The sequence below is a fragment of the Fringilla coelebs genome, assembly GCF_963513975.1.
Source record: "Fringilla coelebs genome assembly, chromosome: Z".
Lineage (NCBI taxonomy): Eukaryota > Metazoa > Chordata > Aves > Passeriformes > Fringillidae > Fringilla > Fringilla coelebs.
Genome location: NC_140031.1, coordinates 68,484,364 through 68,512,146, shown reverse-complemented (window position 1 = coordinate 68,512,146; position 27,783 = coordinate 68,484,364).

Below are 27,783 nucleotides of genomic sequence, written 5' to 3'. Positions count from 1 at the left end.
AGTGTTTGGGGATAAAGCAGCTACACAAGCTAATAGTGAACAGATGTATGAATTTCTCTTTTGATAGCTGACTGCCTAAAAAAGAAGATAAAAACTACTTTTTGTGCAAGAACTTCAGAATGCACGAAGCTATATTTTGGTGTTGCTGGTTGCATCACTTAAATCTATCTGTATCCACTTTGCAAACATGAAAGAAATCAATGTTAGTTCCCTCAGAGTTAGCATTTTATTTGGAGTGGTAATGCATTTTGAAGTGAATCTCTCAATCATTTCTAGTTACTGAGAGTTGTTTCAATTCACAGAACTTTGGTGTGCCTGAAGTAATTTCTTAAAGAAACCCCTAAAACTGCAGACCTTGTTCCAGGTGTGCACCAGATGTGTTCCAGTGTTTCACTGTCATTTGAGGATTTGACGGGTTTTTTGGACAATATTGGTACACTTATATGGTGTGCTGTACCAGGAAACCAGACTAAATGTGTCTGAAGAAAAGGCCCTGAACTGTAAATAATGTAGTTGTTGGGGCAGGCACAGCTGCCTCAACATACGGATCTCCTTCAATTTCACTGAAGTAATGTAAACATAACACAGCACCCCAGGATTACTCAAGACAGTTCTAGGTAACCAAACAAATCAGGAAGTAAACTATAGATTGAGGTACAGTTAAAGTTTCTGTCATTAATAGCTTCCACAGTTATTAATCACGTTAATATATCTGGGATGGCCAGATTCACTCCTTGTAATCGCAAAATGAGCTTGAAGATCACAAATCAGAAATAAATTAATGGAATCAAGTCTAAGTGAGTGTGTGAATAATATATTTAATATGTTAGCCTCATTACTTTAGAAATGGCATAAATATTATTACTCGATGATAAATTCACTGCTGCATTTTTGGTAATATTTCAGTTTTAGAGTAGTGGCCACAGAGATTAGAAGACTTTATACCAGCAAAACCTTAGTATAGTTGGTGATTCTGCATCCTGTCAATGAACAACACATGTCTGAATTTGGTAATTTTAGGGGTAACAACAAATTTGGGCTGTTTAAATAATTACTATTGACTCTTTCATCATCCAGTGTCAAATGCAGTTACATTTTGTGAAGTGGAGCAGGGCCTCCTGAAATGGGAACTGAGACCACCAATACCATTATATTCAAATGGGAAGCAGTCGTCAGATGGTAACAATTTTGACAATTGACAATGAATATGAAAAGATTTACATGTGTGAAACTGACATTATTAATCTTTTGAGCCATCATGTCTCAGAAGTGGCTTCAAATGTAGCTTTAACAATATTAGTTCTGCACCAAGCTAAAGATCTTTATTTTTGTTAGCTGAGATCATATGCATTTTCAGGGTTTAATTTTCAGTATGAATAGTCTTTTTTGTTTTGCTTTGTTTTTCTTTTTTTCAGAAAACAGGTTTAAGTACAGCTGTGAAAGGAACAGTGTCGTGAAAGAAAATAGATTATTTTTCTAAAATCAAGAATTAGAATCCTTCCAATAGGTGTGAAGAAGGATAATATAGTTCTCCTAGTGTTTTCTGTATATTTTTTTTAATGTTTTCAAGAAGGTGGTTTAAATTAGAAGGGGAGACTGGAAGGACTGAGATCTCTACCTTATGAATGTGCTATCAACAGAAATAAGAGTTAAGTCTTTCTGAAATAAAAAAATGTAATTTTTTCCACATTAACGGGGAGAAATGTAAGATATGATTATGACACAACCTTCAAAGATTGAATTAGTGACAGATTAGTGAAGAGAAAAAGAAAAGCATTGTGGGAATCATGAACCCACGACAGCTATATCATTCTTTTTGGGAAACTCACCAATTATGCCTTCCCAGGAGACTAGAACAAGAGTGTGATTAGCTCAGCATTGCTTTCCTTTCCCCACTATTGTCTGTAAAATAATTAAAGAATAATGCTGAATCCCATTGAATGTCCTTTAAGGTTTAACTACCTGAAGTTATTCACTAAGCTGCTCTTTTAAAGGAGGCTGAACAGATCGGCACAACTAATTGTGAAGTAGTACACTGGTACTCCTCTCCCACATCAATACCACTTAGGTCTGCTTAGAGTACATCCCATAGTATTTTATTAGGGACAGAATTTTTAATCTGGCCAGATCTTTCTATGTATGCAGAAAAGCATTTTTGCAAATAAGACTTCAAATCTTGCTCATGATTCTCAATGACAAAAATTTACGCAGTTGATGTTTAGTTATGAGAGTTTTAAATATTCTGTTCTTTGCTAGAGTGATATTGTTTCATTAGATTTATAAAAAAAAAAGCATAATAAGGGAATGTTGCATGGTATGTATTTACTTCTTACAAGGATCTGAGAATTTGTGGGAGTTAGTGAGAAAAAATCAGTGAATGAATGAGGAAAGAGCATCAGATCCCTTTTTGTGATGGGAGCTTCATGAAGCCAACTTTTCCCAGCTGGCTTAGTAGTTTGCATACTAGATTGAAGGGGATTTTTTAAAGCACTAGTCTTTCTTTGAAGACTAGTGCCTGAATAAGTATCATTATATTAGTCAGAATTTTATCTAGATGCTAACAAACAAAACAAACTGTGAATACAAAGATGAAAGAAAATGCCTCATTTAGGAAGTTTGTAAACAAGTAAGTAAGATAAGAGACTGAAATATTCTATGTTTGCACATTATAGCAAAGTCATTCCCCAATATTCTTAGTAGATTTCAGTTGACTGCATAAATGATACAGGCTTGCTGTACAATTTTAATATTTGCCCCTCCTAACACATAGAGTCACTAACACAACCGAGAGAAAGACCTGCTCTCTTCATCAAGGCCATTTTTTGTATCCCAGTATGATTTGGCCAATAAGGAGGGCAAATAGAGGAGATTTTAGGCTTTTATTTGAGGTAATTTCTTGGCCTAGTAAGACCTGAGTAGAAAACAGTTCAAATTTTGCAGAGTTCCTTACACATTGCAGAGAGCAATGAAAACACATTGAATATCCAGAAGTCATACAGAAACAAAACTATTAATTATAGCAACTTTTGTATATGTGCAACCTGAAAATAAGGTAAGCCTAAATTAATAACATTTTTTTGCATGAAAGTTCATTACTTTGACGGCAGCAGAGACAGACTCCTATGTAATAGCATGTCATGCTGACTCAGATTACTGGGCTTGAATGATTTCTAAAGCACACATTTTTTCCATGAGAAAAAAATCTATTTCTGTGTCCATAAAATTTAATATTTCCATTCAAACCAGAGGTGGACATATTTTAGAAGATGTAGGTATTACAGATTTTATAATTTTAATGTATACAAAAGTAGCTAGGAAGTTTTATCTGCTGATTTTTATAACCAATGCTGGAAATTTTATTATTATCAATTTAAAAAGTTCACTACCAGCTAGGTTCCTGATTTCAGAAATCTTGCTGTGTTTAAAAATAAGGCCTGTGTTGTATTTTTAGAGAACAGTGCTGATGGTAACGTGCTAGCGTTGGATTGAACTAAATCTGCAATAACTATAATGTAAGTGCTTTTTTATAATTTCTGTGAAGATTTGTCTAGTTATAAGGTAAAATTTCACTTTAAAAAAAGTCTAAGTAATTTACAAATTATGCTCAAACAGTATTCTGACAAAGGATTTAGTATTGACATCATCCTAGATGATGTAGTGTGAACTTACACACCATCTTAAACACTCAAGATAGTCTAGGCACTTAAACTGCTTTATGATGGCATAAGTGCTTAAATTGCATAAAACCCTCAGAGTAGTGTATGGTTTTAAGGCACATTAAGCCCTCTGGTGCCATAATTGCCTAAATCACCTCAGATTTTTCAAATGACATAAACTTACAAATCATCTTAAATAATATTTGGGGTGGCATAAGGTCCTCAACTACTCTATGGAGGTATAAATGCTGAAATTGCTAGTAAACTACTTTGACAAATGTTTGCTTTTGAAATTATGTAATGTCTTAGAAACTGCTTGGTCATGAAGAGAATACTAAGGAGGTAATCCTGATGATGCATTATATGCCATGCCATAGCTAGAAATTCTTTAGTCATATTACAGGGTGCTGTAGACACTTGCTGAAGTGCATCTTTAGAAAAAACAATCTCCGGAACTGCACATTATAACTCCTGTGTCTGCCTCTTACTGCAGCAGCCAGTCTTTGCTGAACAGCACAAGTCACAAGACCATGATACTTGGCCACATCAGTTTCACCTGCTGTAAAACCACTTTGCCTTTCCACGTGCAGGGAAGGAAACTTACCTGTGCACCCAGACCTACAGGTCATCCCAGAGGTGAGCAGAGGTTTGTGGCAAATGAAGAAAGAGGGATGAAAGATCTTGTGCCCCCTTTGCACAAGGTGCCAGGTAGGCTACCCATTTTTCTCTTATTTGGTATGAGTTATGAGTGGTTCCATGGTTCCTCAAAATGCAGCTGCCATGGTTGAAACTGCCAATCCTCCCTTGGCAGCACTCCAACTGCTCTTGTGTTCTGTCATCACAAGGACTTTTACACAAAGGGAAATGAACCCCTGATGCCCTTTTACTACTCTCAGTGTTTCTTCCTGTAACAAAGCAACAGCTTGTCAGACCAAGTCTCTAAGTGAGGATGAAGTTGCTCTAATAATAAAAAAAAAGAATATGTATGTTCTTTGCAAGAGGGTGAGGTGAAAGAAATAAAAAGTCAATAGAACATAGGGTTTCTTTCATTTCATGATTTTGGGCTCAATGGTGAGCTTGTGAATGAGGAATCAGACCTTTTATCCTTGAACAAAGAAAATAAATGTCTTTGTTGAAGGATTTATGGCTTCATTATTTGTCCTTGTTTTGTTACCAAAAGCAAATGGTTCTGCACTAAGTGTGATGTCCTTGGTTATGATTGCTGCAGCACCTCTCTACATATTAATGTTCTCTTCCTGCGCATATACAACATGGAAGACTTTGTCCCCATAAGGATAAACTTGATTCAGTAAAGTAACAATTCCTGCCATTGTGAATCAGCATGTATAATCTGAAGGTGATTTTTAACTTATGTGAAAGAAGCCTGAAAATGTATTTGGATTGTTATCTCCTATCTGAGGATGGACCCTCCTAGGCTTTAATTATATTGACAGCAAAGCAGGACCAAAATGTCTTGACCATAAAGAGGCACTATTTTTGAGCTCTATTTTCATCATTTAATAAAACATACACTAATTTAAAGGAGTATAAAGCTGTAAAATTCTGTTCTCTAGAAAAGTGGGTTATTCTAGTTGAACTTAGGCACTGACTTGAGAAAGTACTGACCCTTAATTGCTCCTCCTCAGGAGCAGCTCAGAGAGGCATTGCAACTCAGGAACAACTACTGGTATCAAATGATCACCTACCCCTGCCAACTCACTATAAGACAGTTCTGGTTTCTTGGAATTTTAAGGTGAAACTGTGAGATCATGTGTAGTTGGCAAAATGGCCATGTTCCACTTCCCTCCTGTTATGGGTCTGCTGTCTGTGGATTTGCAAGGGGTGTGGTGGGGTGTGTATGTGCATTTTTTCTCTATATTCTGCCATTGGTTTTGGATATTCCTTCCTTTTAAGTCTAAGTTTTCCGGTTGGCTTCTTGTCAGACCATCTCAACTACATTGACTTAGCAACAGACAGTATAATTCTTTTAACACATTGTTGTGGATTAATTTGAAGTCTGCTCTAAAATGTTATCTGTGCCAGATACTTTCAGATATAACAGTTAATAGAGCAGTTAGGTAACAGTGAATACACCAGATGGTTCTGCTCAGATTTTCCTTACATATCATTTTACTTCATTAGAAATATTAGAAAAAAATGTGAAAAAATGTATAGGATAATATTTAACGCTGGGGAATCAAAGAAGCTGACTTTTACAATGACTGCCAGTACATTAACAAAAATTTAGGGTACTAAAGAGATATCATTTATACTTTTGGTGAGTGGGTGCTATTCAACCCCTTTCATCTAAATTAAAGACATTCTGCTTGATTCATTGATTTTCTAGTTGGCTGAAGAAACTAAATAGCTTTATATTAGCAAATTTAATTCGTTGAGAATTTTTTACTGAAGGAAAGAATCAGTTTTGGTTGAAATAAACATTTCTTTTTGTCTTGGAGCATTTCTAAAAATAAGAAAATGAAGTGCCACTCTTAAAATCAATCCCTGCGTAATCAGTTCAGGGAGACTACCCTAAATTAAATCCAAGTGAATGTAATGAAAGGAATGTGAAATTTTAAAGGGATGCTCACTTATATTGAGCATCCAATCAGCCTTCTCCTACAAAAATAATGTTGCATGTGGTGATGTGAATGGTTTAAGCAAGTGAGTGAATTAAAATAACACTGGCTTTAACTCTTGCTAATAACTCTCAAAATGTCAGGTCAACCAAAAGCATATGTATTTAAAGGAAAAGTCTTCTAAACAATGTTTCTTTCCATATCTCAGTAACTTAGATCCAATGCAAACTAATAAGTTTGTAAAACTGATATAGCTCATTTAAGTATCTGAAAAAGGATTTCTGAACTGATGATTACCTAAAACTGAAGTACTGGTTTGCCTTAGCAAAAATGCACTGAAGGTACAATTTTCAGTTTACAAAAGTAAATAACAGCTGCTCAGAAACGGAGAGACTAGTTAGAGGCTAAACTAAGCACCTATGAGAGAGGCAGCAGCATGCAAGCACTGAAATGAACTCCAGCCTGCAGTACTGAGGGGAAGCTCTGTGTGCAGCACGAAGGAAACTGTTCTTGTTTCAAGACCTGTGAACAAGTCCTGTTGTGAAGAAGGAGATGTGGCAAGACCTTGTGCTCTTGCTGTTTGGCTGCCTGCAAACACAAGAATAAAATGTTCCACTCTAGGAACCTCTTTAGACTACCTGGAGTTTAGGATGTTTGGGTGTTGCTCCAAATAGTTCACTCATACTGTTCAGAAAAATAGTGGGGGAAACCAGAGCATGGTCAGCACACAAGCTGACTGTGCTAAAATTTATCCTGTGGTTTTGTTACCCTGCTGACCTTCATTATAAGGCTAAGGAAACAGGGCATGCTCTAACAGCTACATAACTGAACTCTAGTAAATTGTTATTTGCCACAACTGTAATACTTATGAAACTCACTGCTTGTTTTAACTCAAAACAAGTTTGAGTGTGGGAGTTGTCATTTTTGTAGAACTTACAAGGAACACCCTATACAGCCATGAAAGTTAAGTACACTTCTATGAAACTGTTCACACAATTTAGGGGAGACAGTTTGCCCACAGGAACAGAAATTGCATGAGAACAGGCAAAGAATATTTAAAGACATTTCAGTTCTGACTTTAGTGTGCAAATTGTCTGAGCATCCCCTAGATTAGAATGGGGCTTGCTGCCACTGTGAGAAAAGGCCATTCAAAATTACAATGGAAGTTGTAGATTTCCTGGACGAGCATCTGTCAGGATGTTTGTGTTGGTTTTGTGTGGGTAGTTTTTTGTTGTTAGTTGGTTCGTTTTGGGGGTTTTGGGTTTTGTTTGTTCGTTTGTTTGTTGAGTAGCTATTTAAATTTTCAAATGAATGTGAGCTGTAACATTATGTATGTTATAAATCAGATGCTATGATTTGTACTATTGTACAAAGTGTTTTTTCCATTCACCATTACAAGGGAGCAGTAGTATCTGCCAACCAAGGATTAAAAATCTCTAAAAACAAACATATTAATCTTATTGTTTCCACAACAAGTTGTTGCAGAGAAGCTGACTGTTACAGGAATAATTTTCTTGTTCTAGGGAACATGTCCCCAAGGATTCATCTGCTCAACAGGGAAGAAAGAGCTTGTCCCAAAGTAGCAAAGCACAAAGAGAAAGGAACAGCAGGGAAAGCAAGCATTTTCCACTGAATTTGAATTGCAGTGTCACCAAAATCAGGACCTTTAAGTGCACTGCAGGAACACATTGCTTATTATTTATGTACCCAAGATTCATAAGAATCTCTTAAACATAATTAGTATCCCTTTTCTGAAGTCCAGTATGATCTCCACAGGAGTTTGAAGTGTGTTAATTTTAGATCTGCATGTCTTGCTGTTTTATGAACTTGTCCTCCATATGCTATAACATTCACATTCACAGTACATTGCTAGTGTCATTTTCCCATTTTCTTTTGAGCTTTATGGTATATTGGGGTTTGCATTTAATAACTAGTTATGTGCTGAGGAGGATTGATGTGGTTTATGTTTTATGAGTTTCAGTGGATTATTAAGGATGAATTCATGTGGGGTTGGATGAGTTCTTCCATCTATATATATTTAATTCTTCTTGCTTTAGGGTTCTTTACAGAGTGAAGTTGTAAAACCCGGAAAGAATTCATCACAGCTTCACTGATGGTGATTTTGCCTCAGAGTTCCTGTCCGAATTGTCTATCTCTGCTAGGATGTGCACATCTTAAAATACAGTGCATTTATTTTCTGAACATAGGTTCTTTTTTATCTTGTCTTTTCTCAGTTACCTTTTTTTTTTTTAACTCTTGGTTTTGCCCATTTTAGCAATATTTCTCTTTTATATTATACTGAAGCTCTACAGAGAATACTGCTGACACACTAGGAGATCTGCAAGCAATCTCACCAGTACTTCCTGTAGAATTAGGGTCATTTTGAAGTCCATAATAACTGTAGCAACACTAAAAAAACACAAAACAAAACAAAAACATTTTCAGGGACTATGTTTCTTGTATTGATGACATTGAAGGCGTGAAACCGTTCTGTCTATCATAAAAAAAGCCAAGAACACTGTGCAAATAGCAGGATTCAGGATTCATTGGCATTTAAAATCTTAGTGCATTTTAAGTTATACCTAATTTAGTTTCTAAGGCAAAAAATAAAGGCATTACTACTTCTGAAGCCTGAGAGAAAACTGCAAGTAGGATTAAGTAAATCTTTATGCAAATCCAAGCCCCTTTAGGGTTCTGGGACAAATTTTCAAAGGAACTTCCTTGCTAGCAATAGAAAGGTGCCAGCTTTCTCTAGCTAGCAGGAACACCAACTAAAGTGAAGAAGAATCAGCAAGGTGTCACTATGCACCTGCAAGTTGAATATGGAGCCAGGTATCCTGGAGGAATTAGTTTCCTGAATAGCAGCACTCCCAGAATCTCGCCACAGTACTTCACTGTGCTAAACCAGCAGTGCTGTGCTACCCTGACACATTCATTTTGCTGTACAGACTTTATATGACATGTCAAGAGATGAAGGATTGATACTGCCAACAGCAGACACATTCTTTTACTGTTCACCAGCCCTGAAGTGGAAATTTCTTGCTCCAGCCCTTTTTGTAGTCTGTTACCTTAATACAGCTAGACAGGCTGGGCTGTAGCTTTACCCTTCAAAGACTAATTTCAGCAGATGGATCCCCATGTGGCCAGTGAACCTAGATGAAAATTGTTACTAATAAAGCAAACCCTGTAAAATTCACCCTTTTCCCGTTTCAATATGTTGCTGTAAGTTCACTTGCCACAACATACACTTAGTGAAATATTGCCACAAGCCAACACATTACAGCTTATTTTATTATTGAAAGCTCATTGAAAAAAGCTGTTAGACACAGTCCAAGCCATTACAAAATGCTACTGAATTATTCTCTCATAAACTGGAGCAGGCTTACAATACATTTTGTTGCAGAGGGTACAGTAGCTCATAAGAGAAACTATCAAGAACACTTTCCTTTTACATAAGCATTAATTTCTTAAAAATATTTTAAATTACTAGAGAATTGAAGTTTCAAAAAATAAAAGACAAAAACTGTATTCGGACACATATGATAATTAACATACTTGAAGTTTAGTCTTCTTCAAGCTATAGGACATATTTAATGGCAGGATCCTTTTTTCTCTACAACATAAAATAAAATTTAGCCCTAAATATTTGGCTCAACAAAAGTCCATTGACTAAAAATCACTTTGGATGAGAATATCACTAATATTAAAGAGGATACAGCTATTGCTTTATTATATCTGATGTGAAGTGGTTCACAGTTTTAAATCAGTTTGTCTTCAGAGTAATGAATGCTTTCAGCTTCTACAGTCCATTTGCTATCTGCTTAAATTTTCATGAATCTCAGATAATTTTGCCTTCAAATGGACAATCTGATTTCTTAAACAGAGAAAACAATATCCTCTTTAAGCACTATCTGCCATTATGAGCTTTTCACAGGCTTCTTCTCTAATTTTTAGTTACTGAATAAAAAGTAAAAAGACTAAGTAAAGAAGGTAAAGAAAGCACATAAAGGAAAATCTTGAAAAACAGCAATGATAGTGACTGCCATATGGCTGAAAAGTTTAAAAATTTTTATTTCTGTAAGAAATTATGAGCTGATCTGGGAGAGAAAACAAATTCACGATAATGTATTTTATGTGATCCCTCCAGAGTATTTGCTTTCATATTTACAATAATGATTGTATGGTTTATCACCAACAGTTTATATTTGCCAACAACAATCATATAACAACAACTGGATTATTTCAGTTTTATCTTATGATTAAATACAAGATATCTGTGGCACCTTTTTGTTAATGACTATGTCACATGGTACCTCTGTTATTGCATGGAAAAAATGTAAAGTACTTCTGCAGAAGGTTTTCATTCATAACTATGCAATATTGCTGAAATAAAGAGAAAGTCTGGGCATGTATTTCTACACAAATTTCTTTGCTTGTGGTAATGCTGTTCACACATTACAAGTAACTGGACTTGGTTGACTTTTTCCATGATTACTGTGGCTTTAGGTGCTAGTGCTGTGAGTTTGCTCAAATTCCTTCCTATTACACTTCCTTCAAATTCTTTTCCCATTGCTCTTCTGGTGAACATTAACATATTACTTTTTGAACTCTTGAATTTCCTTAGTCAGTTACTCTCTCTCTCAGAACCAGACCAGAAAGGCTTTCTTTCAATTTAATTTATTTGCAAGCTAATTTCCATGGAACTTCATGTGCATTCTCAGCCTTTCCCAGAGGTCTGCACTCTTTTGCAGAAAATGGAAGGTTTCTTGAGCTCTAACCACTATTTACATTGCTTGCAAGAACATCTATCATCCAAGATGTCAGAACCATGGGGCATACACAAGAACATGAAGGTGCCTAAATCAGCTGGTATAGCCTATACAGAAACACTAATGAAACACTGGATTGATGATATGTCCATGCAGCCAATTAGTGGGGCGAAAAGGTTTGACAGATAGATTAAATGTGCTTTGATTTTAAAACAGTTTCTGTTATATCAAATATAAAAAGAACTTTTCAAAACACTAAATATTTCAATGATCTATTAACTCCCCACTGATTATCAAGTAAAGGGTTTCTGTGCATATTTACATCTTGTTGCCCAAAATATTAATTAAATGTATTTACTTATGGTTCTTTCATGGCCTTGACAGCAACTTGAAGTATTGTAGAAGGAATGTGCAATTCAATTGCTAACTCTTAAGTACCAGTGGCTGTGTAGCAGTAATGTGGGAAGAAAAATTTGTTCTACTAGCCTGATGATTGATATTAAACACATTTCTGAAACTTCCTGTCTTTTGCTGTTTACATATCAGTTTTCCTAAGTTATGAAAAATCATAAATTATGAAAAGTCCTCATAAATTTTTCATTATGTTTGGTTTTTGCATCCCTCGGCTGAGTTTCCAGACCAGTTGAACTAATGCATATATACAACTGAAAAATAACATTCAACTTCAGAGACCAAATGTAAGAAAGACAATTAAATCTTACTCAAATAAGAAGCTTTTGATGAGGAGACTTAACCCTAAGTAATGCTGGTTTTTTAAACATTTCTAATCTTCTCAGTCTCCCTGGAAGTATCCATTAAGGGTTTTGAGCATTACCTGATCAAGGAAATTCAATAATGTTAAAATTCAGATACCAGTTGTCCTAGTTTTAAATTCTGCTTCACTTACAGGAAAGTTTAACAATTTTTTATACTACTTTTACATTTAAAGTATGCCAGGCCTTAAATAAAAATTTACAATGGTGAATGCATCAAATCTTTCCATTTCCTTGGACAATTAGCCATATTAGTCAAATTAGGCAAGTCTGAGATTAGGACCCAAAAGAAAAAAAATAATCACTCTTCTATTTTTTCTGCCTTGACTCTTGGAAACACGCTTTTGTGGGTAAACCACAGTCTCTCAGAAAATTGTGGAGATTAAGGGATAAGTTGCTAAGAAATCTAGTGAAACCTCTTTCTCATAGAAAAATATTAAAAAAAGATTTTAAACCTTGAATTATTTATGTTGTGTCAATATCTCTAACTCTTGGATCTCATATTCCTTGCTACTCGATCTCCTTATAATCATATTTATGTATCCCCTAAAAATGATGACTTTTTCATACCATTAGAAAGGATTTTTCATAACTAATAATTTAGGACTGTTAAACTGTGCCCGACCACAATTACAGACAGTAAGAGTTTTTAGAGCTCAAAAGCTGAGCTTTTTAATTACATTGGTTTAGCAAGATGCCAGCTTTAGAAAATGTTTGGTCTTAAAGCAGACAAGTTATTTTAACTTGCAGAGCTGGGATTCAGTTTTCATTCATATGATTGGGGAACTTAAGAGGTTTATAGAATGATCTTTAATTCTTCTAGTGTAATTTTATGCTACTATTATTTCTTTGGATTTGAAGTACTTAAAAATCTTAACAGCAAGGGAGGAATGAGTCCATCATTCCTACAGGTCTGCTGACCTGTCAAGCAAATATACCCCTGCATGCATGCATGCATACATATATATATCAAAAAGGGTAGTGAACTACTATAATTTTGAGTTTGCAGATCTGCATAAAAATTCCATTGTGGGATTCATTACAGCAGACTAAAAAAACCTACTTATATCAAAGCATAGTTTGTATTGGTTGCTTCATTTCCAGAGTGAGTGGGCAGTTTATTCCACATGAACCTCGAGTCTCAGCATGAACTGCTGTTAAACATTCTGAACTGCCAGTTTAAATTTTACAAACAAGGAAAATACATACTTGGCTAATCTATAAAGATTCCTTATTTCATTGCAATGGCAAAAAAGGTTATTCTAGGATATGTGGTTATCCTAAAATAGTCACAATCCTGAATATCATGGATTCAAATTATTCCAATTCAGGACTAACAGTCCCTTATTCTAAATCTTTTATTGCCCAGATAATGAAAACCATACTAAGTTGGATATGACTGACAAAGAAAGTAACCTCTAGTTTGAACAGTTAAATGGCTTTCCTTTTGTTTTGTATTTGCCTCCTGCTTCTAATTTTTATTGATAGATTTCTGTCTGCACAATGAAGACATTGTTCATAGAAAAAAATCCACTTGAAACCACTGCCTGCCTTCGTGGCACAAGTTTTCTGTTTTCTCTCATGAGATAAACTGTGAAAGTGACATTATCATGTACTTAAATTTTGGTAAATTCGAGTTCTAGGTTACCCAGGAGGAGATATTTTGGTAGGTGCTTCATTGTTAAATCATTACACCTGAATTACAACTCTTTGAATTAAAAAAAAAAAAAAAACAAACTTGTTTTCCCTTCTAACATCACTGTGATTTTAATGAATTTAAGGGCTTAATCAGGAGGTTTTATTACTAAGTGTGGAAGATTGAGGCTCATTTCCATAACAGATATGGCATATTCAGACCTCTAAGCTGAGACAGAAAATAGACAAGGCTTGTTTGATGACTGCAGCTCTCTGATTCTGGACAGATTTGTTTAGAGGGCTGTGAAAGAAAAGAAGTAAGAAGGAACAAGGGGCATAAATTTTGGAGAGTTTGTCCTCAGGATCTCCAGCAGAGGTCTTGGCTAAATTAAATTCCTGATTTTGAATCAAATTAGATGCTGCACCAAAATTTTGTCTATTTTGTTTTTGTCTTAGTGAATAACAAGAATATTTTCAAATGCTTATTTCAAGTCTAAACCTGGACAATAAAATACAAACTGCGTCTGAAAAAAGAAACTAGAGTTATACTTCCTTTTTTCAGTATTTATAAGATGTTATTATATAGGATATCTGAAAAAATGTTGGCTTTGTCCTTTAACGATTGAACTAAATCAATATTTTTTTTCTGAACTAGGATGAAGGATAAGCTACTCAGTGACTGTAGCTTATGGTGTGCGTGATTAAAGTAGAGTTCTTGTCTCAAAAATAACAAAGGTGGTAATTGATTGAATGATTTATTTTCATCAATTAATCACAAGAAAATTATTTCTAATCACTATTAGACAGTTATTCTTCTAATTAACAATAAAATACTTGCTTGTAGATTTGTCAGCATGGATAATTCTGGCAGACACAGGTGTGACTTCATACTGAAAAATATCCTAAATGGAGCTTTTATTGATATGAATCTAGTCTAGTCCACGGTCTTAGAGTTATGACTTGTTTGTACAGAATAACTGGGAAAACACTTGCAATAATGTAAGGCAGGGACAGGCGTTAAGTAGGAATGGAAGTTGAAATGGGAACTGTGAATTAGTGCTGGTAAGATTGAAGTCAAAAACCAGAATGAAGATTTAGGCCTGAACATGTGCAGAAGTATGCAAAATCAGAGTTGTGCCAAGAGGATGGCACAAAAGAAAGGACCTCCACGCTCTTTAATGAATAAAAGAAACCTGCCTGAAACCAGGGAGAAGACTGGCCACCCAAGCATATGCTGGCAATCCTCTTTGGTGCAGTGGGACATTCCAGTGAGCTCCAATCCTGATCAAGTGTGTGCACCACTGTCATCTGCCAACCTTGTGCAGGGGTCTTGGGAACTTACGCTGTCTCAAATATTAGTAAATACCTGTTTTTACACAAACTCAAATCCGTTCCCTGCTGACCTTGCTTCCTTCTACATGAAGGCAGAGAAGAAGGAGGCAAAGAAATACTTGACTCTTTGTTCAATGAGTGAACATGTTGTTTTTGATCATGGTGACTGGTAACATGTTGCTGACTGCCACAAAATCAGTTTAATGGTATGCCCTAATGTTTTATAAAACAATTAACTAATTAAATACAATGTTATAGCATATTATCCAGTGGGGCAAATACCTCCTGAAGAATCTCAATGCCAAATGCCTAAACTCCTTTTCATAACTAAACTTGCTCAGATAACTCTTGAATTTCTAACTACAAAGCCTTGCACAGATAGACATGCCCTAAAACTTTGTAGAGGTTAAGTAAATTTAAGTGAGGACAACTGCAGCTGAAGGTTAATTAATCACCCTGTTGAAAATAGAAAAGTTTTTTTTCTTACCTTCACATTAAGGTTCCATTAAGATTCAAATGTACCCCAAAAGAAAAGAAAAAGATACAAAATTTCCATTATTTTCCTAGAAAATTGTAAGACTATAAATCAAAATATGTACATAGAAGGACGAAGCTGCAGACAGGTTGATGTATTTGAAGGCTGGCATTATTGAAGAAACCAATCTGCTGAGTTAGAAAGTTTTGTGGTTATTTCATAGTACAATTAGTAAATTGGATCTTCTGTTGTACTTGTTGGAACAAAATTAGGTTAATTATTCTATTTTCATCTCAGAAAGATGCCTCTATTTTCATCTCAGAAAGATGTTTTCTTTTTATTTCCCTTTCTGTTGTTTTAATATCACCCGTACTGTAGGAAGTTCAAGGCTTGCCTCCTGGATCTAAAAATCTAATTAGCAGCTCAGACTGTAAAATTTTAGTTTAGAATGTGAACAATAGGCTGTGAATGAGCATTGTATGACAGCCAAAAACAGACAAGAAAGAAAACTCATGTAAACAAGACTGTAGAAGAAAAATATTTGAAAGTTTTAGGTAACTAGGTGAACTGTGGGAACTGTGATAATTTCCAGAGATTTTGATAAGCATTCCTTTACAGAAAAAAAAAAAAAAGACAACCACCCATCTAAAATTTGATTAAATAGCTTAGATATATTATTTGTATGACTTCTAAGTATATATGCTAGCTGTTTAGCACTTATTATACTAAATAACTTTCTTTCATTTTACTTGTTCATGTAGTTGACAGCCTGCAAAACTGCAGTTTTCTAAGTGTCCTATACATTAATTCCTTATAAATTTCTCTAGAAAGAGAAAGGATATTTCATTTGTATAGTTTGAAATTTTTAACCAATGAGACTACCCCTGGGAGACCACAGACCACTTACTTTCACTAGATTGACTTCTTTCCACGTTAAGGTATTGACAATATTTTTTAACATAGCTCATTGCCAGCAGGATTGTACCTCAAATACCCACATTCACTAAAGAGTCTTTGGAGGCTGTATTAAAGGGATGAAAATTTGGGCAGCCAGGGAGTAGTAGTGTTTAATAGTAAAGAGGCAGAATATCTTGATATATTCAGAATAAAAAAAATCCAAGCATGGTAAGAAGGTGGATGCAGTGAAATGGTGTACAAAGCTGATAGTGCCAGCACCAGCCAGCCCCAAGACAGACCCGTCACTGGCAAAGGACTGGTCCATCTATGCTGGCAGCACCTTTGGGATAACTGATTTAATAAGGGGGAAAAGTTACTGCACAGCATGAGTCAGGAAAGGACTGAAAGCAACAGCCCTGCAGACCCCAAAGTCAGTGGAGAGGGAGAGGCAGGAGGTGGTCTGGGCCCTGGACCTGAGATTCCTCTGCAGCCTGTGGTGCAGACAGTGTCCCTGTGACATCCTGTCAAAGGGATTCCCCACTGCAGCAGGGGAAGAGTGTGAGGACAAAGGAATGCATAATGAACTTGTGGCAACTCCATTCCCCATTCCCTTGTGCCTCTTGGAAGAAAGGGGTAGAAGAACTGACAGTGAGATTGATCCCAGAAGAAGAGGAGAGGTGGGACAAGAAGCTGCTTTAAGATTTGTGGTTTATTTCTCATTATCATGCTATGGCTTTTGATTGGCAATGAATTAACTTCCAAGTGGAGTCTGTTTTGCCTGTGGCTGTAATTGGTGAGAGCAATCTCTTCTTATATTGAATGATGAGCCCTTCATCACATTTTCTTTGCTCTTCCCAGACAAAGATGGAGAATGATAGAACAGGCTGTGGACACCTGACAGCCAAGGAAAAACCACCATATATCTAGATGGCCTCGTGTCTGTAATATCTGTCTTTGTTGGGATGGCAATGGATATAGCCACTGGGTCATCATGCTAAACACAGCTTTGAGACTTTCCAAGACAGTTCCTCATTACAGTGCAGACTTAGTGCTCCACAGGACATTTCAGAGTAGGTACTTGCTCCTATCCTGTCCCTGTAGTGAGCCAGGCAACAGTTTTATTACCAAGTGGAATAAGTTAGGTATTATTGCTCACCTTATGGAACAGTTTTGACTGAGGGTCGAAATAAAAAATCTTATTATTCAATGTAAATTAGGCCTGAAGAAGGCCTACACATATTGGTGTGTAATAGAACAGGATTTGGAATATTGATGTGCGCACCTGAAGAAGGAAACGGGGATGTAAGGAAAAAAATAGGCATGGTCTTTACAACAAGGAAACGACTTCTTCTACTCTGAAAACAATACTCAAGTTGTCAATATATAAATATTGCGCCAAAATAATAATGCAGAAAACCCTTTCCTTCGTTTTACTGCTATATACTGTGGCAAGCAAGAAAGAGGAAGTGCTCTATAAGTTGTCATTTTACCAGTTTCCTTTGAACAACACCACATAAAACTTAGCTTTGCTTCAATATCATTTGCATTAAATTTTAATGTAGGTAATTCACTTCATGTTGCATTCTGCTTTGTGGTAATAGCTTCTCCCCCCCTTTTTTTACAGGTCTAAAAAGTATTTGTTTACCAGTATCATATTTTCTGAACTGCTTCCAACTTCAAGTTCTTTTTGCCTCAGCCACAGGAGAGTCTTCCTAAAAGCTTGACACTAAATATCCAGAGATTATTAATTATATTCAGACCAGCACTTAGTGTAAGCCTGCTATAGGATTACCATGTGGAATTTCCCATACTTACATTATGATGAAATATCCAATTAGTGTATTGTAGGCAGGCATGAATTTCATTGTAGTTAAACATTTGCTGACAAGCTGGACTTTCAATTAAGCTTTGTGCATTGAGAGAAGTAATCTGATCTTATCTGCCTTTCTGTTGAGCAAATTCTCAAAATACCATTAGACCCACCCCCTCTCTAAGTAGCTTTTATGTGAGAACAAGAAGAATCTTTTATACTCGCCAATCTTATTGTTTACACATACCATATTTGTAAAGCATGTGTATTACTGATATTCACCATTCAGAGTGAAAACTCTTGAAAGGAAAATGGAAGATGTCATTCAAATTGAATACATACATATTTCTAAGTGGAGGGTATATGGTGGCATTATGCTAAACTGAATCTTGGGGGTATAATACTACAAAGCACTTTCCTATTTTTTATCATGTATTAATCATTTTAATATCTGATCTATAAATATTTTACAATCTCTACGATTTATGCCTGTGTGGTTTTTTTCTGTGGAAGATTTTCCATGTCAAATGAAAATACAGCTGCAGCATTTTTTATGGAAATATCCTCAAGTCTTTCAGGTTTTGGTTTTTTTTGTGTGGCTAGTCATCAGGAAAGTAATTATAGGCTTGCTTTGGAATTTGAGTTACCAAATATTGACTAGCAAGAAAGAGGTATTTCACAGCTGATATTTTTCCTTTCTTATATCTCTGGAAGCTGCCATCTCAGACACATTTATACAGTGAAGAGTATCACCCTGACTTTGGCACATTGTTTTCACTTTGATAATTGGAGTGAGTTTCTTTGTTGTCTAAAGGTGGACTTTGCACAAGAAGAATTCAGCTTTTCTGGGTAACACTGACTGGGGACAAGTCTTTCCAGTGACTGTAAGCAGGTCAATAGAGAAAAATCTTTTCTAAAATCTAGGGTTTGAGAAAAAAAAACAAACAGCAATGGTTCAGGTATGTCTATGAACTCCATTTTCAATTTTACTTTTGAAGATCACTGAAATATTTTTGACTGATACAATTATTCTCTTATGTTATATTTAGGTTGGAAACTACAGAAAATGACAGATTTGACTTGTTTAATAATTTGTGATTAAAATATATGTTTTAAAGGATGCTAGAAACTTGGCCATCTGCGTGATTCAACAGACTATCCTTGACAGAAAAGATTATGCTTTTGAACATCAGTAGGTTTAAGTGGTAGACATAATGGTTACAAATTCTAACATAATGCAAGAATATATTATTTTTTCTTCTTTCTACAAGAGAACTAGATATTACAGATTTTTAATTTTATATTAGTCTTATTTTGTGATGTAGTGTTCCTCTAGGTTTCTTCTTGGGTCTCTGGGATATTGTAAAAGAACTTCTTGCCTTTCCTGCTGCTGAAAACACTTCAGACACAGTAGATTTTTTTTTTTTTTTTATTTTTTTAGTGAATGACAATATTGAATTAGTCTAGTCCCCAGACTGATTAAAAAAATTCCTTTGTTCTCTTATCTATAATCAGATTTAGATCAGGTTTGAGGTTAAATACACAAAACTACATGGTAACAGATTTCAATTTCAGCTCCTGCTAACTCCAACATATGTCAGTGACAGCAGAATATAATGGGCACTGATGCTCTTGCAAGCCACTCACCTCCCTAGAGAATTACTGTGCAGGTATGGTCCCTGCTAGAAGTCTTATGTATAATCCTTTGCATTAAGTTATGAGCCTAATTTATCCCTAAATTTTTGTTAAGGATTTGAAAACCTTGACAACCACACTGAGGGTTTATTTAATGACATAAAGTTTACATTAAATTGCCTATGGTTTTTATACTTTTATGTGTCTATGTAGGGAAAGAGAAAGCACATATTTTTAAAGATATTCTGGATTCTCAAAAAAATATTATTGCTGGCCCTCCTGAACTTAAATAACTAGGACAGTTAGGCAGAATGCTATCATTTCATACTTTGCTGTCTGAGGATACTGGCCTTTTATTTTTGAGGAAAGTTCCTTAGTTTATGTTTTATTCCTTGCTTAAGATAATGGTTAAAATGCTGCAGCAGCATTCATTTTTTACACCTATTGTCTGCTCTTAGCTTTTCCATGCTGCTTTTTTGATATTTTTAATACAGAGTCATGTCCCTGTGATGTCAAAGTCCAGTCCAGTCAGTGCCTGCAAATAGGTATAATTAAAAATCCTTATGTCTATGAAACTTTTCCCTCTGAGCACTTAGAATTTTATAAAGCTCAAGTACAGTTTCTTGTTTATTCAAAATAAAGCAGATATGAACTGAAAGATGGGAAATTAGCCACTGCTGGGTTTTTTCTTAGATCAAAATGCAGGTTAAATTAAGCAACATTTCTGGCTTCTGTAGGTGGGTAACATGAAACTTTAATTCCTGAGATCTTAATAATTAATTTTTTTTATTTTCAGAGAAAGTTTTTTGTGTAGGGAAGAACTATTATACACATTATATAGGCAGATAGATGTGATTCAGAGAGCCAAATCTCTGGATAAGCTGAAAGGGAGGCACTTAGCCCCTGTTGGAGAACCAGCAAAGACATCCCAAGCTTTCATTTAAGCTGAATGCTTACGTTTCAATGCCAGAAAAAAAAAAATTCTTCTGCTGACATGTACAAGGTCAGACCGCTGCTGAGCAATAGAAATTACAGCTGACTTGGAACCTCATGTCCTTTCAGAACCTCCAGTAAAGGACAGTAACAAAAAAGATGTATCACCTGTGTTACCTAGGTGTGCAACTAGATTTGCTCTAAGTGACAGAATATCATCTGCTTTGATTTGAAACAGAACATGCCTGTTTGTCTGGTAGGTGAGAAAACTAGTTCCATCTCTTTATGCAAGTCTAAAGGATGCCTTTTAAAGCCCAGGCTACATAGTGCAACCACCACAGAATATTTAGGTTTGTAAATCACATACGAGAGTGGTTGTGCAGTTAAGCAGACCAGCTGCAACACTCTTGTCTAATCAGAGCCCTGAAATTTAAGTGATACATGATTTATACATCCCCCAGGGAGACAAGACTGCATAGCATTATTATTTAAGAGGAGATTGTCAATTATCCCCTTTGGAAAGTGAAATTATACAAAAGCTCACATGCAGCAGGACTGCATGCCTCTGTGGATTTAGATTCACCTGAACATTGCTGGAAGAATCTCCGTATTTGTCTTGAAAAAACGGTGAATTTAGTTGTAAGACTCTTGCTTGAAGAAACTCAGTTCTCTGTACTTTGCTCTGCCAGGTTTTCTGGACCTCTGATTTTTAGAGCTATTGCATCTTAGGAAGTTTTAAGCCTACTGGTTACTGTCGAAAATAAGCCTCATTCTCCTATACATTCATACTTGCAAAAGGCATGATTATCTAACCAAGACTTTTGCATCATACCTTTAAATGTAATTTCTCATTTATTTTTGTGCTCAGAGATATGCATGTAAATGCTCACTCTAACAATTTTCAGAGCTATGAACCCAGGCTGTTTTTATTTTACTCCTCTTAATATGTTAACCATTTCACCACTATTTATTGACAAAGTGCCTGCTACCCAGAAAAGCATTATACTGAACCAGGGACTGAAATACTGAACTGACAGTTTAAGAGATTTTAAAGCAATTAAAAGTACTTGCTTTATTATTTATGTATTCTGTGCCAAGTTATTTTCTATATTACTATGAAAAAAAAATAAAATTGTTTCTCCTCTCTGCCATTTGTCATTGGGCAGCACTGATGAGTGGTCCCTCTGGTGATAGGGTAATATGAGGCACTTGATTGCTACCAGCTGCGCACAGAATCTTTTGTTGCAGTTTTTTTGTAGATGCTCTCTGTCTGCTTTCACAGGGATACAGAGTGTAAAAATCTGTGCTTAGTGGAACTTGTTTTTAGAAAAGACAATTTTTATGAAAACCTGGAAAATTAGTCACATTTTTCTTCTGCACTATGAAGAAAATAAATATAGCATTATATCTAAGTTATTTGTATTACTGATACCCCCTGAGACCAAAGGGACTAATATCATGCTTTATACTGTGAAAAATGATGTTAAGGTTGGGATTCTGCTGTAGCAAGAGAGATACCTGCAAGACTATTCAGAGAAAGCTTGATGTAGAGCAGTCCTGCAACCTGTACAACATATGTGTGTGTGTAAAAAAATTCTAATTTTAGGTAGAGGAGAAATTTTTAGCTCTAGATATGTGTGCCTAGTGCAAAATGCAGTACTGTGTTTGTTAATTTGACACTTTCACTAGCTTTGTGAATTTGTCATGTGCATTTATACTTCGATGTCAAGGGTCCCTACTTTGAAAAAAGTTTGATCCCTAGCAATTCTCCTGAGACAACTGAAATTTTGACATGCTTATATATCAAGCAAAAATGGCAGAAATATTAGTAGATCAGCTCTAGAATGGTCATTAGAAGAACTCTGATGAGCTGAAGAATATAAACAAGTCCATCAAAACATTAGAGAATATTCCTCCTGTTTGAATCAGACACTCTACCCTAAGAGTATTCATTAAATAACAAGATAAAAAATAATTATTTATCGGATTGCTTAATTTCTTTTTAAATAAATTATTTAGGATCAGCAAAAATTGTTTGTGTCTTTGTTATTCCTACCAATTGATCTCATGATGAGGGATTTGACGGTACCTCATAGTGAGGATTTAGCCTCACTATGACAAACTGTATGAAACAAGTGAAAAAAAACCAAGTAAAAAATATCAGTCAGTATTCAGAAGATATAGGGGAGTTTTCTAAGAGCAGTGAATTATAATTTTGATCAGCACAAAGAGCAAGATAAACCAATGGAAATTAGGAAAGTATTTACAAGAATCTTTCCTTGCAAGACTTTTGTGTAGAGCTTTCTGCTGAGTGCCCTTTATTTTCAGTGCAAGTTACTTATTATTGATTCTTCTGAGAAAATTTATTTTCTGTAATACACATTTTGTTAGGCACAAAAGTGGTGCTGTTTCAGGAAAATAGAATTTAACTTCCTCCAGATGTGGTGAAATCAATGGCTCATAAGAAAAAAACCCCATGCTTTTGGGGAACACTTGAATGGGAAAAAGTCATTGAATATTTTTGCCATTGGCAATTAATTGGAACAACATGTTTGTTATACATACATGTTTTATACATGGCAAAAAGGCTATTAAACACAGTGTGCATTTGTGTTCTTTCAGGAGGCACTTTGATTTTAGAAGTGGGAAGATTGGAAGTACAAACCAGAGAATGAATGGCACTGCATCTACTATGATAATAATAACTGGATAATAGATAATTGTGCTTATTTTGAGAAGTTTATTTAATCTATTGAACAAAGCCAGTGTCCTTCCCATCTTTTACACACTATCCTTAGAAAGACTAGAGTCCTGTGAATTATTTATAGCTGGGTATTAATTTTTTTTAAAGTTTCAACAATCAGAGTTTCTAATAATGATAAGATAAATTACTAAGTCAAGAGGTGATAGAATCATAAAATGGTTTGGGTTGAAATGGGACCTTAGTAATCACTGAACTTCAATCCACTTGCCATGGTCAGGGACACCTTCCAGTAGACCAGGTTGCTCAGAGCACCACACAGCCCACCCTGGAACATTTCTGGGGATAGGGAAGCCAGAGTTTATCTGGGCAACCTGTTCCAGTGCCCCACAGTAAAGAGTGTCTTCCTAAAATCTAATCTAAACCTAAAACCTACTTTCTGTCAGTTTGAAGCTATTCCTCCTTGTCCTGTCACCAATTGCTCTTGTAAAAAGTCCCTCTCCAGCTCGCTTGTAGGTCTCTAAGAGCTCCCCAAGACCTTCTCTTCTCCAGGCTGAACAATCCCAACTCTGTCAGCCTATCCCCACAGGAGGGGTGCTCCATCCCTCTGATCACCTTGTTGACCTCTGGACTTGCTCCAACAGGAGCAATCTTTCCTGTGCTGGGATCCCAGAGGTGGATGCAGCACTGCAGGTGGGGTTTCAATGTGGATGAACAGTATTTTCTTTACATATTCTCATAGGTTAATTTTTCTATTCCCTCAAAAATCATCATCTTTGAAAATATTTTATAATGCTCATTGTTGTTTTAAAAGGTTATTCCTTAAAGACACCAAACAGTCTAAAGGTTATGCTTTGGCTCTCTTACTGTTGACCAGTCTGCTTAGCCAAAAGGGTTTTTTTCCTTACGTTTAATAGGAAAAAGCTAATTTTACTGTAAATATGGGTGTTTATATCCTTTGTTAACTATTTATTTACTCTTCATTTAATGGAACATTCTTTTGTAAATTTTTTATATTGTCTTTTCTTAAGAGGAAATATTTTGCATTTCACTGTAAACTTTCCTTACTAGACTGAACCATCTGATAATTTTGATGCTATACATGGCAGAAATCTTATAACTGTAAAGAAATGTGACTGCAAAGAGTAATATTCATAAGGTCATTTAACTAGGAAGCAGATTTTTTCCTGATGAAGTGAAAGAATGGTAGGTTTTAAAAGCATATTTTGTTTTCACTTATAAAACAAAATATGGAATGTAACTTTTTTAAGCTATGACTTTTTCTGTTGTCAAAGCACAACATATAAAAATAGATTATGGTGTTAAAAGAGTTACTGAAAAACCAACAAAGCACATCTTTCTTCTGCCATGGTGTCTATCACGTCTTAGATCAGAACTGAATGCAGTGCTCCATGGAGTGATACTAGAGAACTAGGGGAAAGGTAAAACCTGTTTTCTGAGAAAGGGTAAAAGTAGTAGAATGAGGATACTCTCACTATGAGAAGAAAGGCCCTGAAATGTATGTTACCTTCCCACTACTTTCAAAATACACACAAGTAAATAAATTTAGGAAAAAATCACTGTTAAAAACAAGTGCAGAAGAATGAAAATTTTACTTTGAATTTGGCAAAGCTCCTACTCATACTCACTGATCATACTCACTGATCATACTCACTGACCATACTTAAAGAACAATATTGCATCTTACAATATTGCATCTGTACAGAGCATGCCGGGTTCCTTCACTAGTGGGGCAAAAGGGGTCTTGCATCAGACTTTTGCCCCTGCATCAAATAATTCTTTTTCCTTGATAATTTTGCAAGGTCTCCCTCAAACTGAATATGGTTTTCTTTGCTTTAGGCAGGAAAAGGAGGGGAATTAGGTTTGCCTTCCTGAACATATAAATATTAAACTTGATATAAAGTATTTAAATAATTAGGGGTAAAAAACACCTTCTGGCAAGAGAGGGTCTTGCCTATTCTGTGTGAATGGTATAGCAATTACCCAACTATATAACACAGAGTAGTTACCAAAGATTTGACCTCTTTTGTGTCTTGAATTCACTCCAGTTTCCTGAATATTCTCTGTGAAAGTTCTGCCGTTACTGAAGATGGTGGTAGAGGAATACTTAGTATGTGTAATGTAGTATGTTTGGTCATGGGCTACACACCAGGTTATTCACCACTGAATTGATTCTAAGACTGAGCATAGAAGCAATCAACTGTTGGGAACCTTTTTGTGGAATTTTATATTCCTAGACACTTCAGGTAGTAAGTTGCTGGAGGATCCATGGATCAAAACTAACACTGAGAATGTGCCCAAATTGAACTAACAAAGGCATGCAGGAGGTAAGGGTGATATTAAGAGAACTATCAGTCAGCATGCACCTTAACAGATAACTTCACCTACCTGCCCCTGGTTTGTGTTTTTGAAACTTCAGGATGTAACCTCTAATTATAATTATGCCAAAAAAACTATTACTTTCCATACCAGTACCTACAAAGAAGATTATACTCTAATACTCTGTTGCAAACCAAAATTTCTCTGCAGTTATTCATTCTTCATTCCCACCCCTCCCTTCATCAAAAATTTTCTATTCCCTTCCATTCCCTTGCCTATTTAATAATTCATAATAGGATGCACAGAATGCAATTTGAATGTAATTTATAGTGACTCCATGGTAGTGTTTCCACTTGCAAAATTTCTGCTAAATGCTTTCTAAAGTCTGTCCTGCCCTTGCAAAAGTAGTAGAGGAGTATCACTGACTTTTTTGAGTGGTTGATCCTTATTAGACATTATTAAGTATCTCACATCTATCAAGCAAGTGGCTGAATGGGAAATCCTGATATTCCTGGCAAAGATAAACCCACACTTTTAAAGCATTGCAGCCAGATAGGGAATTCCTTCCATGCAGAAGATTGTCAGAGAGCATATGGGTTCCTCCTATAAATATCATTCAGTGTGAAAACAGGAGGAATTTTTACGTTTTTACGGCTGTTAGACATGTTGATGTGCCTGGACTGTAATAACCAAAAATGCTATCCTTGATATCTCTCCATTGTCTTTTTTTGTTGTTTTTTAGTTTTTTAAAATTTATTTGGTCTATGTTTGAAAAGCTGCATTTGCACATGATAGCATTTTTATTTTCCATCATCTTCATATGAATTAGGCCATTGTACTTATAAATAAAACTCCTACTTAGAAAGATACTTGATATGTGTGTTGATTATTAGCAATTAAGCATTTCTTTATTACTCAGCAGTATGGGGTTTGGTTGGTTCAAACTCTTATTGTGTAATTGTTTCAAAATTCAGTAAAATATTAGTGTAAAAAGGTAGCAATTCTAAGGAAATCTGATGGATATTCAATTTTGTATGTCGTCTGAGAAACAATGCAGCAATGCTGATTATCTGATTTATAATGAAAGATGTCTTGTGGAGTTAATCTAGGTCCATGAAACAAGACATTAGGAAAACAGCTCAATTGTTTTAACTGTTAATTATGTATTTCATTTTGACAAAAATGTCCTGTACTAAGGGAGTCATGATTAACTTCTGACATTTTACCTGAAAGGAGAAAAGCATCTTACAAAACAATCAAGCAATTTTACTCCTTTGTAGAGGGGAAACAAATAATTCAGCATTGAAAGGAACACAGCCATTTTTTTTGGAAAGAGCATCACATGAAAAGCGACAGATTACCTTTAAGGGGTAAATCTGATTTGCACAGAAGCCAAAGTAGCTAATGTCTCTTTATACCAGAAAAAAAGGTGGTGTTTTTTCCCTTGCTTAAGTATTCCTGTAATGACTGCCGCACATTTTCAGTGTGTAATTTTAAGAGCACTACATGTGTTGTCTTTGTAAGCACAAATTAAGCCTCTCCTTTGGTCACCATGGCAAGCTTCTTTGTAGTAGTACAAAGGAAGGCTGTGTGAGATCAGGGAATCGAAGTAGGATAGAATATAAGCAAGCAGTTTGTGTATGGATCTTGCTCCTGCTGCCGTTCCACACGCCAAATGATCTATGTACATTCTTCCTCCTGTTTGACCCTTATGCCATATGTGTATTGATGCATTTGAATATTCCAACAATATGCAGGAAAACCTGCCTAAGCAGTGAAAATATTTCCCTGCTTGGGGAAGTATTCTAGCACAACCTTTCCTCTGCATAGGGCATTTTTCCTTCGTCAAGATGGTCAGTTCCTCCTTGCATGGTGATAGGAGATATATTAACCTCTGATGAATTCTAGCAAATGAATGTGTAGAAGCGTGCATAAGGTTGAACTCCAACTGTTGTGAAACTATGAAAACAGAGAAAAATGGAGCAGAATCTAACTTGACACCTTTCATGCCACTAAACCTCAAGTATTTTTCATGGGGGCTGTGTCTTGCTATATTTTGCTATGAGTCCCATACACAGTCCAGCTTCATATTGTAACAATACACTTTACTCTTTAAGGGGTTTCTTTTCAGAGATACAAAGAACACATGACGCCCCCATGGTATCTGAAATCCTATGTAGGTATAAAACACACAATAATTAAGACGTCTATCAGCACACCATTTTAATATTTCAAAAGTTCTAGCTTC